Source organism: Triturus cristatus, chromosome 1_1 (assembly GCF_964204655.1).
Source record: "Triturus cristatus chromosome 1_1, aTriCri1.1, whole genome shotgun sequence".
Lineage (NCBI taxonomy): Eukaryota > Metazoa > Chordata > Amphibia > Caudata > Salamandridae > Triturus > Triturus cristatus.
Genome location: NC_140579.1, coordinates 146,729,902 through 146,744,853, shown reverse-complemented (window position 1 = coordinate 146,744,853; position 14,952 = coordinate 146,729,902). Strand labels below are relative to the sequence as shown.

At 44.2% G+C, this 14,952-nt stretch overlaps 1 protein-coding gene across 6 annotated transcripts in view; it reads right to left on the bottom strand.

The window, feature by feature from the left end:
• The window catches only part of SYNGAP1 (synaptic Ras GTPase activating protein 1), a 1,959,930-nt gene that overhangs the window by 1,297,476 nt on the left and 647,502 nt on the right, over window positions 1-14,952 (bottom strand). The window lies entirely within an intron of this gene.

The window sequence follows — 14,952 nt, the reverse complement described above, 5'->3', positions numbered from 1 at the left end:
TAAAGAAAAGCTTGATTTGACATGATTGAAATGATGATGGCTCAGTGCTGCTCCAAATTGTTTTTTGCTCAAAGTAACTTATAAATAAGGCGAGCAAAAGCAATGGAAACTAGAACTGAAGTAATCAAGGATGGTCACCGGAAACACTACAGCAAGCTCCTTTAGACCGGGCCAATGACGGCCACAAAAAAAGCTTCTGAAGTGAATCATTTGTAAAAGCTGGGCTTTTACAAACATTTACACCGCCATTTCACCACCATGGTGACTTTAAAGACAAGGCACATTTTCAAGAGCAACAGATCACCCTTATCCTCCACAATATAGCTGGTAATGTACATATGTCTATTGATTCTCAAAATGTAATCATTTTTTACATATCCACTTCCTTCATCCCTGACTGCCATTTCTTACTGACATTAAATTAATAGTGTCAGCCGTGCCCTGAAGGATTGTTGTGATCCATTCACATTCATTTTTATAACCAACCTAGAACACAAATCCACTCCACACCACATAATTCCACCCAGCACAATTTCACAAGTAACAATTCCAATCCAACCCACATAATTCCACTCGACACTACATATATCCACTCCACTCCACTCCAAACAAAAACACAGGTGTACAAGACATTTTCATTTACAATGCCAATTAGCTTTTACTCTCACAAATGCGCATTGTATTGCAAATGCTTGTTGCTGTTTAGTACCACTCACACCCAAAGGTAATCAGATTTAGTTTTCCATCCCTTCCTTCACACCATACCACCAGTCATCATTTCCCCCATGCTGAATTCTCCATAAACAAAAATCATCAAATTTCCTGCCTCGTTGGTCCCCACTACCCTTGGTGGGTACCTTAATATCTTCTACCTCAAGTAGGGAATCAGAGGTGCATGGGAGGAGCTTGTTCAACCTGAGAGTGCCCAAATCCATTAGACAACAACTTTTATCGAATCGCAGCTTGAGAGATGCTTTAAGAGTGGAGCATTGGAGCACAGAGATTGGAAAATCTTTCCTTGAAGCAAGAAGGATCACTTCCATAAGTAAATCATCTGTATGACACCAGTGGTGGCTACCATGTATGGCGGGTGGGGAGGGGGAGCAGGTGTAAAAAAAAAAGACCATCTCCGCGACGCAACCTTTTTTTTCGGTCTTCTGCCAGCTGGGTTAGAGAACTTTAAAATGCTCATGTCTGGCTGGCCATCGCCAGACGGCCGGCCAAAGAGACATGCAAATTTTAAAGCGCACTGCACAGCTCCCTGCTGCTTCCACTCAGCAGCACTGGCCCCACCCCATCCCGACCCTTAGTTCAGGACGGGATGCTGAAAAATCAAAATAAAGAAACTTTATTACGATTTTATTGTTCATCCCTGGCCTGTGGCTTTTCTTAGTGGGGCGTCGATCTTCTGCTCAAACAGAGGAGCCACCCCTGTAAAACACAAAGAGCTGAATGTATTCCCTTTGCTTCACATGAAGGCAATGAAGACATTTCCTGGCACTAGAAACCTAATCAAACTTCTTGTCCATAAACTTCTGAATGAGTTGCAGCTTGGAGAAGGAAAAGTTAGGAAGGCCAAGACATAGGGCCCAACTTAAGTGTTTGGTGCACAGTGTATTCCTTCAAAAACGTGGCAGAGTACCCTATCCGCCAATACCTCGGTCCACCCACTCTATTCACAGTTGGGTGGACCATCATCTTTCTGACGGTGGTGCCTCGTATGTCTCTACTGGGCTGGCGGAGTAGGGCCCATTAGAGTAAGGACATTGGGATGCCCTCCCTAGTTAGCGCAGATGGTCCGATGTTTTTTTCCTACCTTTTACCACCATGAAAAACCTGCTGGTTCCAGACAGAAAAAAAAGAAAAATGACCTCACATCCTTAAAGAAAACTCCCGCGGGTTTTCTTTTCCAAAAACAAACTCATGCTTTGCAACTTTGGTTTTGAAAAACAAAAAGGTTTGGCGCACGCCTGCCAGAAAGATGGCAGCCGCACACCAAACCTGCAATGCCATCTGCGGTACCGCTGTGACTGTGGTTGCTCTGAAGCCACAGCGACCACCCTAGGGCTGGTGGAGATTTCTAAATATGGTGGGCAGTTGTATGTCAGGATGGAGGACGTAATGTCCTCCACCATCCTGACAGATGGCTGATCGCCCAACAAAGTTTAAATCAGGCCCATACATAGTCTGTTGCAACAGTCTAAGGGAGATAAAAACACAAAGAGGTGGCCATTTGCGGAGAGCTGTTTGGGCCAAAAGGGAAGCCTTTTTCCTATCGTATTCAGCATGGGAAAGCAGGAACTTTCAAAGGACTTTACTCTGCCTGCGGATACTGGAGGAATCCCTGGACGTCAATCAGAGGTCGCCAGAGGGAGCATCTGCTGCCCCTGCAACTCCTGGCTTCTGTGTACCAATGCCTTTAAACGTGTATTTCACATCAATAATGCATGCTTGAAACATCCAGATCACGCATGACACTGTGATGTTGAAAGGTATAGCTTTTCAACCATATACAAGCCTCACTTAAAGACTGTTCAGGATGTAATACACTTAGGAGCAGTGCATCCTACTGTGCCTCACCAAGCGGAAACACGTTTAAATCCACACAAAGAACCCTTTTCACATCTTAAAAATGTATTTTTCAACTTGCATCTTATTCAAGTGAAAAGGCAGTGCTATGTTCTAGCTTTCATTCTGGCTAGCTACACAGATGCAAGTTAGACACCTGTAACCTGAGCTTCAGAAATATGTCCAATTTAGGCAGAAACCATTTATCATTCCTGCAGCTAGACAGGTCTAATAGATTATGACCACCATGCCCTGTCATCTACAATAATCCTTAACTCATCCAAAGCCATAATCAAACTCTACTGGCGTGAAATCCTACCTGCCAGATATTTTGGCTCTCCGATTCCTCGAGTTACACTGACAGCTCCTTAGCCATGATTTCTGAGAATCCAAATCATCAAAAACTCATTCAGTGGAAAATAAAGTTCATAGAAACACCTTTCGGTCGAAAATAACAGAAAAACACGGAAAACAGTTCAAAAATTATAATTCACTTAAATAAAAAACTTGTTTTAAGTAAAACAAAAATAAAGAATTGTGAACCCCTAGGAAATTATGCTTGGAGAGCATAGATTCAATATTAAAAGAGATTAGTAGATAAAAGTGAGGGAAGCAGGGTACATGGAACGTGGTTATGGAAGGAGTCCCCACTTAAAGAAAACCTGTGTGTGGGGGTGGAGGGGAGACAGAGGAGCAAGGGGAGGGGAATAAACTAATTTTAAAAATGGGTGAAGAAAGTGGGGTGACGCTCCCCAAAAAGTAAAACAAACAGGAACAGGGAGAGGAAAAAAGGAAGCGAGGAGAAGGAAGGAAAAAATGTGAGGGAAAAAAACAGCAGAAATGGAGTATCAAATAAACACATTCTATGGATTGGTTTATACCAATGTGTAACTGGCAATTGTCTTTGAAATTTATACTAATGAATGTGAAATGGTTTAACAAAATAAGGTTTTGTTTGTTTCTTTTTTTTAAGGAAATTGCATCCGATCCACTTGATACTTTGGCCAGACAACCGCTGGAAGCAGTTCACTTTGCCAGCATTAAGCAGGGTGTCTATTGGCCAAGCACGCAGCACATTAGGTTGCTCACTCTAGTGTTCAAAGCCTTTCACAGCACAGCACCCCCTTCCCACTCACAGAGGGTTACATGCCACACCACACCATGCTCTCTCCGAACAGCCAATTTTAATCTTCTAACCGTACCCGAACCCCTTCGAGGGTCGGATCCTTCAATCTCCCCTAGCCTCTTCACTGGAGTGCCCTCCAAACCAACTCAGATCACTTTCTTCCTCATGAAGCTGACACGTACCCTCAAACCTCTCCCATTCACCATAGACTTGTGACACCCTTTAACCTCTGCCCTTCCCCAATCCACTGTCAGCCCAGACCAGACACTGCACCTAACCCTTGCCCAGATGCCGATGCAATTAAATATGTGAAACCTCTAACAATACAGGTGAAAATGTATATTGTTGCAAACACCCACTTGTGCATTTTCTTATGTACTTTTATTTAGTTTTATGACAAATAAGCCCATGTCCAGAATTTTTTTAATTCCGTTAAATCTTCAGTAATACATAGTACAGTATCTGTGGATCTGAATGTTACAACACAAGAATAGTACTAAAAAACGCCGTACATTGTCACATATCTGATCCTGGGACCGTGTTATCAAAATAACCCTAATGGCGTAACAGCTGTGTGCGCCTTCTTTTCCTTCGTCTGAGGCACTTCGGTATTACAGAAAGGTCTGCTGATGCTTGCACAGCCCCTTCTCTAGGAGATGCAGGGACTATGTTCCACATACAGGTCCCGCACAGTCATTGCACTTCCCTGGACGTGGCATACGGGTGCAGTCACTCACTGCACCCGCATACATCTCTGTCTCCCTTTCAAAAGCAAAGCCGGTTGAGCTTCCGCCTGCACATTGAAAGCCAGAACAGCTGCTTCAAACAGCTGGTCCGACCTTTCACTAATGAGTAGCCCCCTGGGCAGGGGCGATTTCTCATTCGGTCACATTCATTGTGGTATGGGTACTTGTCCCTGGATCCTGACAGGGCACAATGTTATTGCCCATACGCAACACTGGGAAATAATCGGACATTCCCTCCCAGGGGCTTAAAAAGCATTTCTCTAGATGTATCCTGGATGGAGTCTTTTTTTTGGTATTTCCAAACATGTCTTTTAACAAAAAATACATAGAGAAGCAAGAAGCAATGTTTGTCCCCTTTCTCAGGGTGAGGCCCTGAACAGGATGGTTTTCCAGAATGCAACATTCTAATCGTTGCCTGGAAGGGATCCTGCACTGGTTAGTTGATGATTCTAGCAGGCACCCTTCTATTCGTTCCTTACAAAGGGTTCTAAACTGGTTAGTTGAGGACTATGCCAGGCAGCCTTATAGTTGTTCCCTGGAAACTGTCCTCAACCAGTTAATTGAGGGTTTTAGAAGGCAGCCTTCTAGTCTTTCCACAGAAGGGGTCAGAAACTGGCTAGTTGAATCTACCAGGCATTCTTCTGGTCGGTCACTGGAAGGGTGGCTAAACGAGTTAGTTGGTGATTCTGACAGACAAACTTCAAGCCATTTCCTGGTTTTGATTAGGCAGCCTTCTAGTCATTAGTATTCTAATTATTAGTCTGTATTATTGAGCACCGTATTGTAATTATACTAGTTGTACTTTTGAGCAAATTATATCTATTCACCTCTAATTGTATGTTCTTATGCTTATACTTGTTTCTAATATATGAGATGTAAAGCGCTCTGATACCCGCAAGGGTCTTGTTCGCACTATATAAAACCTTCAAAATAAATAAATTCCCTAGAAAGGGTCCTACACTGTTAGGTTACAGAGTCTAACAAGCAGTCTTCTAGTCATTCAGTGGAAGGTGACGTAAACTGGTTAGTTGGAGATATTCATAGGCAGACTTCTAGCGATACCCTGGAAGTCGTCCAAAACTCTTTACTTTATGATTCTTGCAGACTGTCCTTTAGTCATTCCCCGAAAGGAGACCTAAAGTGCAGTTGTGGCAGCCAAATCACAAAGGTGGGGAGAGGGGGAGGGGAGGTGGGAAGAAAAATATATTTTTTTTAAACTTCCATTTTCCCCCACAGCCTCCGACACCAACGGCTGCCTCCCGCCTCGGAGCTCTCCCGTCAAGCTCTTGGAAGACAGAGGCTGCTTAGCCAATCCAGTCGCTGCTCTGCTGGGAGAGCAGTGTCTGGATTGGTCTGAGCGGCCTGCTCTGCCACTCAGACACTGCCTGTTAGCCTGGCATGTGCTGTCCACTAGTTGCACCAGTCCAAGCAACCCTTATTGATGATAGGTTTAAAGACAACCTTTATTGAAAGCTATCCTAGTGTTCAGGCTAAGACTTGAAGGAGTGTAAAGCAGCTTGGTTTACCAGATTATAACCTCTTGAATCACTAAATGAAAGGAGAGCCACACAAGGTATATATAAAATATATTCTAAACACTCACTACTAATCTCTTTATGAGATTAGAGTCCAAGATAAACAATAATACAGTTCTAAAACGACAGTAAATAGCACAATATACAATGGACCCTAGGGGCGGACCAAACCATATATTAAGAAGGTGGTATAAGAACCACGACTTGACTAGACACAGTGCCTAGAGCAGGTAGAATTGCTGGGACCCGAAGGAACCACCCAAGGTAGTGACACAGGAGACCCATGGGGGATGTGTGCAGTGTGAGAACACAGCCGCGAGCCCCGTACTATTCTATGGGAAAGTCGCAGTTGGAATTTTAGAAGTTATGGACACTTAGGAGATGACTTTGAGCAAACCCCTTTAGACTTAGGGGTTCTAGGGCCAGCACCCACGGGAGCACTGTAGTACTCGAGTGACCTCACCCAGGGAAGCCGGGTGCATAGGTGTCAAATGGTGTCGGGAATCGTTGTTGATTTCAAAGGCGATCTTCTGCAAAGTACTACTGCCAGGAAGAAGAAAAGTGTCCGGTGTGATCCAAGCCTGGATCGAAGATCAGAAGAACCTGAAAGCAGAGGGGACAGAGTCTGGGTCACTTGCTAGTGACCAGGGGCACGATAGTCGAATGCCCACCGATGTCGGGTGTTTCAGGTGCGAAGAGGCGAAGCTTGACTCTGCAGCCACGAGGACAAAAGGTTTCGACGAAAACCAGGAGCTGGATTTGAGCTGTCCCACAAAGGATGTCGAGTGCTGTGGTGTCGGTGCCCAGATTGGACCCAACAAGCCTTGGCAACAGCAACCCACGCAGGAAGAGAAAAGATGCTTCGGTGCGGACCAGCAAGGGCCTGGGGACTCCCCATGCGATGGAGAGTCAGGGCACGTCTGGAGCAACCAAGTAAGCCCAATTAAAGTTAAAGTTGCCTTCACAGGGACCCACCAGTCGACAGACCAGGGATCGCAAAGGGACCTCGAGAGAAAACACAAATGGCCAGTTCACGGAACACTTGTGGAGTGTAGGTGGGCAATCTTCAGTGCAAATGCTGCTTGGGGTCAGGGTTACAAGTAACCCAAAGCTCAGCTGCAGGATTCGTTGGAGAGCTGATGCTTCTGCAAAGTGACGCGGTGTCCAGGGGTTCGGGTTGCACGGTCGCCACGAGGAATACGGGCCTCAGACTTGCTGTGGGCACTGATCAACCTCTAAGACACCGGAAACCCATCTCTTGTGTTGCAAAAGTCTTCAGAGTCCGGCGGGAGCTTCGGAGATGCAAACCGGTCAGATGTGTCTTTGGTGCCTGCCTTGCAGGGGAGTAACTCATTTACTCCAAGGGAGATTCTTCAGTCATCTAGTTCAGTGTAGATCGTCGAAGTTCCAGGATTCAGTATCAGAATTTCGTCCAGGTGTAATCTAAAGTCCTGTTGCCAGGGGTTCCTATCTTATACCCAAGGAAGGGGTGGGACAAACTCTAGGGACCCACCCATGGGAGGGTCAGGAAAGAGGGGTGGCTACACCCATTTCCTTTGTCCGGTTTCACACCAGAGCTGGGGCTGGTAGTCCCTGGAACCGGTTTGAGCTGGACTATGCACAGGGACACCACATGTGCCCCCAGTGCAGACTTCAAAGCACTCTTGGAGTGCACCCACCCAGCCCCAATACACTAAAGTCTGCCTGGGAGGTGGTGACACATCCCTGTGACAGGAAACCTATTCTCCAGGCCTCCCCTGCCGGAGTTTCGTCCAGCAGCAGGAGGGCAGACTCGTGTCTGTGGCTGGCAACATCCATTTTGTGAAGCCAGGGCACTGTTAGCTGGTACCGGGTATACCAGTGCTGTCATGTCTCTCCCTCTAGAAGGGTGGGATCATACTCCCACACCAGTTACTGGTGTGGGAGTATGATTCCAAGGTGTTTGACACCAAACAGGACATGTTTCCGTGCAGACATTCCAAAGTTAGCATTTACCGTTTGGTTATAATGCACTTAAGAGTATATGGTTTGGCTGCATCACAAACAACCCCGGAATAAAGGTTCTGAAGGCTGCAGAGGGGCTCTGCTCATGCATGGGCACCCTCTCACATAAAACCCAGCACCCTGCCTTCAGGATTAGTAAGGCCTGCCAAAGGGGTGACTGATAGGTTTATATGTGTAGTGATATGGAGAGATATAGTGAACCTATATCTCAGTAGGCGGTGCATGCACCACCTTACCCAGGCTGCAGTAGCAGTCCTGTGGTGTCATTTTGAAAGGCTTCCCAGGGGTGGCATAATATATGCTGCAGCCCCTGGTAGGCCTCTGGGGTACCTATGCCCTGGGTACATAGTATACCATATACTAGGGACTTATAAGGGTACCCCAGAATCCAATCTGGAGTGTACCTAAAGTACTGGTAATCAATTTAGAGAGGAAGCAGCTAGGCTGGGGTTCTGGTTAGCAGGGCCCCAGCCAGGCTAAAGTCGAAAAACAGTGAAACATCAGCAAAAAGTGGGGGTAACTATAAGAAGCAGATCCTACTCTCCTACATGGGGCATTTCTGCAACCCGTCTGTGAACTCAGCTGCGTTCACAGCAGGGTTGGAGAAATAGAAGTGAGCATGTATGTTTTTGCCGGCTTAGTACGGTCGGCCAAACATACATGCACACTTCTAAGTGCCACCACCTGCCTGTCATGGCCTGGCCCGCCCCGCCTTCCACGCATGTCAAATCCGGTCAAAGAAAAATAAAATGGTATTGTTCCATTATCATTTTATTTTTCTTTGACTGGCTCTGATGAGGAGCCGCCCCTACTAAAGTGGTTAGCTGAAAATTCTAATAGGCACTCTTCTAGACATTCCCTGGAAGGGGTGCTAAACTGGCTAGTTAAGGATTCTAGCAGACAGACTTCTTTTCAATCACTGAAAGGGAACCTTAACTGGTTGGAGATTCTAGCTGGCAGGCTTCTGAAGGGGACCTCAATTAAGGAGTTGGTGTTTCTGGCAGGCAACCTTCTAATCATTCCTTGGAAAGGGACATAAATTGGTTAGTTGGTCATTCCAATTGGCAGCTTTCAAGCTATTAATTGGAAGGGGTGTTTTAGCAAATTTGCCTTTTCTGCGTAGCCATCCTGTTTTTTTGCCTTTTGCTGGAAGCTATATTTTTTGCTGGTTTTAGAACTCTATGCACTTTACCCCTGCTAATGAGTAGTAAAGTGCCTGTGCTCCCCCTATAAACATGGTTGATTTGGCCTATTCCTAATTGGTATATTTAACTTACCTACAAGTCCCTAGTATCTGGTACAATATGTACAAGAGGCCTGTAAGTTAAATGTCACTAGTAGACTGCAGCACCAATTGTGCCATCTACTACAATGAAAGTGTAAAACATGGCTTCAGGCCTACCAGAGTAGCCTTTCTGTAACATTGTAAAAACTGCAATTCGACTTGTCAAAAGAAACCCTTTTGACAGATCAAACCCTACTTTTTAAATATTTATGATACCCTATGCAGGCCTTATTGCCCATAAGGTAGGGTGCATGGACATTAAATTTTGTTAATCATGTCCATACAGTGAAAAAGTCAAAGAAACTATTTTCTTTGTAGCAAGGCTGGCTGTTCCCTAGGAAAATAGGAGGATGCAAAACGAATACTGTATCTCGGCAATGGGATTAGCTAGAAAAATAATTAACCAACTTTTTAATAGTTACTAAAATCCAATTCAATGGTTTTTTAGAATTATTTTGAGCAAGCTACATTTTCCTTGCCTAAAGCCTCTGTAGGCCTATTTGCTTCAACTGTCACCAGGCACCAGGCAACCTCGATGAGGTGTTAAAACTGCTCCCAGAGCAGGACAAAGGACTTAAGTGTAGGGAGGTGTTGGTGTTGCCTTGACAGGATGTCCAGTAGGCTGAGCCCAGGATCTTGATTAACTTCAATGAGGGCCCCTGTCACAGGCAAATATTCACTGACACCTGGGCAATGACCTTCCTTTGTCCCTCCATGCCCTCAGGCTCCAATTACTATTAGCATCCCTTTTGACATTATAGTGTTAAATCCTTTTCGAGTGTTAAAGCCAGCTTAGCAGGTCTGATAGGTTTACATAGAACATTTGGGGGAGCATTTCAAAGGAGGGAAATAGGATGCCAAAACAATTTGTGTCTACTTCCTAGAAAACCTTGTTTTTGTCTACCAGACTTCTGTCTCATGGTTTATTGGGGATACAAAGTACGCTTCAAATTGGATTTTGTTGTTAAATGTGGGAGGACAGTAGGATTACCATATTACACTCTGCACACACACCCCGTCCTCAGAGCCCAAGTTTAGTGGGGCTTAAGAGTTTTGCCATCTTGAAAATGCCCAAAGTAGGCAGGGTTGGCCTCTGGAACTTTCACCCTATTGGTAAGACATGCCCAGAAAACATTTCCACCCACTAGCTTGCGCCAGGCACAATTATGGCACCTCCAAGCACCAACATCAGAACACGCCTGGACCGGAGGAAGATCAGAAGAGGGCTGAATCTGCTGCCTGCAACCAGAGAAGACCAGTATAAGGCTGGACCTTCTCTTTATTGTACCCCTACGGCAAAGAAGTGGACTCCAGTGGTCATAAGGCTGACCTCCTGTTAAAGCTACAGGGACACAAGAAGCTAAAGAGGTCTCTACCTGCAACTGCCCACCTAACCAGTGGCAAATGGACCTAGATTAGACACTGGTGTTTGGCTTCTGCTTGACACCCTGTCCATCTCTAAGGGCCTCCACTGAGGTCCTTGGGGCTTTACAAGCATACTCCTGTGGTGGTTTGGGACTTAAAGGACTAAAGCCAGAAGGTAAAATCTGTGATCAGGGTGATACAGGTCCGTTCCATGCTTTATAGTGCTCTGCAGCAGATTGCGCCTCGGTCCTGGTCTACCACGACCATTGACTATCATTGGCACTTTTTGCTAATCAACACCGTTTTTACTTAAAATTTTAAAATGTCATATCTCCAGGTCCCCTTATTGGATTTTTGTGATTTTGGTGTCATTTTGTTATTAAATTCCGCTTGGGTTTTTTTTTTGGTACACACATTGCCTGTAAGTTAAGCATGTCTGCTCGGTGCCATTCGTACCAGGGATTGAGCTCAGGTTAATTTAGTGACTTTGAGGATTCACCCTGACAAGGGTAGTGCCTATTCCTTGAGATGGGCAGTCACCCCCTACAGTTGTAAATTGGTTGGTTGGTGATCCTAGCAGGCAGCATTCTGAAGGGAACACTAATTCACAAGTTTGTGTTTCTCGTGGGCAGTCTTCAGGCCATTCCTTGGAAGTGGTCCTAAATTGGTGGGTTGCTGATTCTGACATGCAGTCTTCTAGTCCAGGCCAGGGCATGGAATGGTGAGTCTGTTATTCTAGAAGTTTGTTAGTTGTTCCATGGAAGGGAACCTACATAGAGGAGTTGGTGATTCTAACAGCAACCTTCTAGTAAATCCTTAAAAGGTGCACAAAATTATGGTGTTGGTCAAACTAACATGTTTTCTTAATCTTAATCTCTGAAAGATGACCTAAATAGAATGTATTATTTATTTTTAAATCACAGAGCGCACTTACACTAATGGGTAGAGCTTCTTGTTGCCTATGATACCTCTGACAGTGACAAAACATGTGGTCAGTGATCATAGAGATAGGTTTTAATCAGCTTCCTAAACTTGTAAAATGCAAGTTCAGCTCTGATTGAAAATGGAAGAGAATTCCATAGAGTACACACAGTACCTGGATGCAATACCAATACCAGGGCCGGATTGGCCGTAGCGGGCACCGGGTGCTTCCCCGGTGGGCCGCCAGGGTGGGGGCCGGTTTTGGGCCCATGGGGGCTGGTTTTGTTACCGGTGGTCGGCAATATCGGCCCCCTGTAACAAAATCGTCCGAAACCGCCCCTAGCAAACCGCTCGGCTGAAAACATTCATTTTGATGAGTAGTTGTGCTGTAACATTTTATTAGTTGTAGGTTGATAATAATATTAAACAAACTTACATTTTTATTACAAGTCCAATGTTGACTCTAGCAATCTAGCAAATTATCATCCTATTTTGTTGCTCCCGCTCCTGGGCAAGTAACTAGAAGGTTTGATAAATACCCAACTTTCAGCCTGTCTTGAGGAAAATCAGATACTGGACCCATCTCACTCTGGGTTCAAACCCTCCTTTAGAACAAAGACTGCCTTGGTTGCAGTGGCTGATTTAATCAGACTCTCTCTGGAAAAAGGTATTCCATCAATACTGGTGTTAATAGATCTATCCGCAGCCTTTGATACTGTGTCACACACAAGGCTGATTTAAAGGTTGCATGAGATTAGCATCTTTGGTACAGACCTCCAGTGGTTCCAGGACATCTTAAGAAATGGATCTCAGACTATATCGCTGGGCACCTTCAAGTCTCTCATTATATCGATTGACAAGGGGGTACTGCAGGGCTCATGTTTAAGCCCCATGCTTTTTAACATCTATGTGGTTCCCCTAGCTACCATCGCCATATTCTTTGGAGTGGAAATTATATCATACGCTGATGATACTCAGCTTTTTATCTTCTTCAGGGAAGACCCGGACAGCATCTAAGACCAGTTCTCAAACAGTATGAAACCTATTGCAGACTGGATGGCAAACAACTGACTGCAATTAAATACCAAGAAAACTGAGATCATGCTTCTTAGAAAAGCACAGCAACTTTGGACCTCAAAATGGTAGCCTACAGAATTAGGCCCTGCTCCTATACCCAAACAGGTAGTGAAGAATCTTGGCCTTAAAATGAATCAATATGTCTACGAAAGACCAGTTCATTGACAATAGCGGCAGTTGCTTCAACTGGATGAGTCTGTTGAAAAAAGCTTTTACCTCTCTTCCCCTCTCTGTTAGGAAAACCATTGTTCAGGCTTTCATTAGTAGCAAAGTGGACTACAGCAATGCTCAACTTGCATTGGCCAATGAGATCTCAATGTCCAAATTGCAGGTGGTTCAAAACACTGCCGTGCAACTAGTGTGTAACCTTCTTTCCTGCTCTTCGGCTGCCCCTCTACTGAAAGACTCACATTGGCTACCTATTAAGAAAATGAATTTTTAAAATCTGCATAAGTCAATACTAGGACACAACCCTAGCTACCAAACATCAGAAAATGAACTATTAAAGCCCTGCTTATCGTTCCTCGTGATCGATTGACTAGATGTGGGGCAGGTCTTTTTCTTACCTCGGCCTGTGTTATTGGAATTTCTTGCCTACCATATTCGCATCTGTCCTGATTACATCAAATTCAGGAAACTGCTTAAAATAGTCTTATTTTAAAACTCTGCTCTAGGTTTTGCCTGTGTCTATTGTTGGCGCCAAGATAACTCTTCTGAGGTGATTCGAGCTATATAGTAAGCTGTATTAACATAACATAATACTTTAAAATAACAAATATTTTTATAAAGAATTACTGAACTTTATTATTTTTCTCTACTTTTTACCATAGGGAGATCTTCACCCTGGTGGCATAGACCTCTGCCTAGGTGTGACAAGTTACTATTAATATCGTTACACTAATAAATTCAGTGTTAGATGTCACTACCTTGTGATCCAAGGGGGTGGAGACATGCAAGTCTGTACTTAAGTGTAAATCTACACTCGGAAATGGTGAATAGCAAAAAAAGTATAGATTTACAACTAAGTGCAAGGGTAAATGTAAACATTAGTAAATATCTTCATGTGTATTTAACTTTACGAATCTGAGTAGATTTTAACATTAGTACATTTCTGCATCCATTTGCCTTTGTGAATTGGGCTCTCAGTTTTGAAAAATGTTCTCCACAATCTTTAGAGCCCAATAATGTTTTTATTATCATCTTCAATAATTGTTTTTTTGCAATTTTATTTATATAGTATTAACTTAACCCAAGGCCTTAGAGTGCTTTACATAAGCACAAGAAGGCACTATTGAAGGTCAGATTAAATTTTATTTCTTTCGTTTTTTTAGACAAGGGGGATAAAATGAATTGTCCAGAATCCCAGGACTCTGGTTCCCCATCACCAAAGCAGCTGGCAGCTCTGGCCATCAGGCCACATGTCCACCCCTTGCATCCCTCTAAGTCCCTCTCTAAGGTTTACATCCTCTCTGTAATGTTCACAGCCTCTTCTCAATGTTTACAGCCACCCAAAGTGAGCAGATCCCCCCTCAAAACTGGTAGCACCTTGCTATTTTAAATTTCAGCCGTCACTGCTTACTACCCCACCTAACATAGCCAACCCCATATTCTTTATAGTTTATAAGATTCAACAGTACTCCTCACTATCCCAAATGCGTACAGGCCTTCTATAGTAGATGCAGTGCCTCCCCAATCCTCCTCAGTGAGTATAATCCCTTCTATATATTAACTATCCTTGCCCAATATTTACAGCCCATCAATGTTTACAGCTTTTCACTTCCTACAGTACCATTCCATACACATCACGGCCCTTTCCCAAATGTTTACAGATTTTTTGTCTACTGACCTGAGCAAATATGTACTGCCCCATCAATCTTTCCAGCTTCTGGGTGTTTTTTGGCACCTTTAGCATCCCTCCTTATTGGCCTACACCCTATCCCAAATGTTTACAGCCCCCTTTATAATAAGTCTAACGCCTCCCTGATGTTTAGAGTGCCTCCTCTGTGGTAACAAACCCTTCTTCGATATGTACTGCCTTACTCAAAATATATGGCCCATCAATGTGTACAGATTCTCAATTTCTACAGTACACTCCCCTTTAGTCGCAAATCCTCCCCAATGTATACTCAGTACCTCCCCGGTGCTTACTATCCACAGCAATATTTACCACCCCACCGATCTTAGACAGCACAACTCCTTCAGGTCACATATCTTATCCCAGATGTTTACAGTCGCTCCTCAGTGTTTTACAATCCCATAATCAGTGCTAACTTTACATACTCAATCTTTATGACTCACAGATCTTTACAGCTACTCACAATCGAG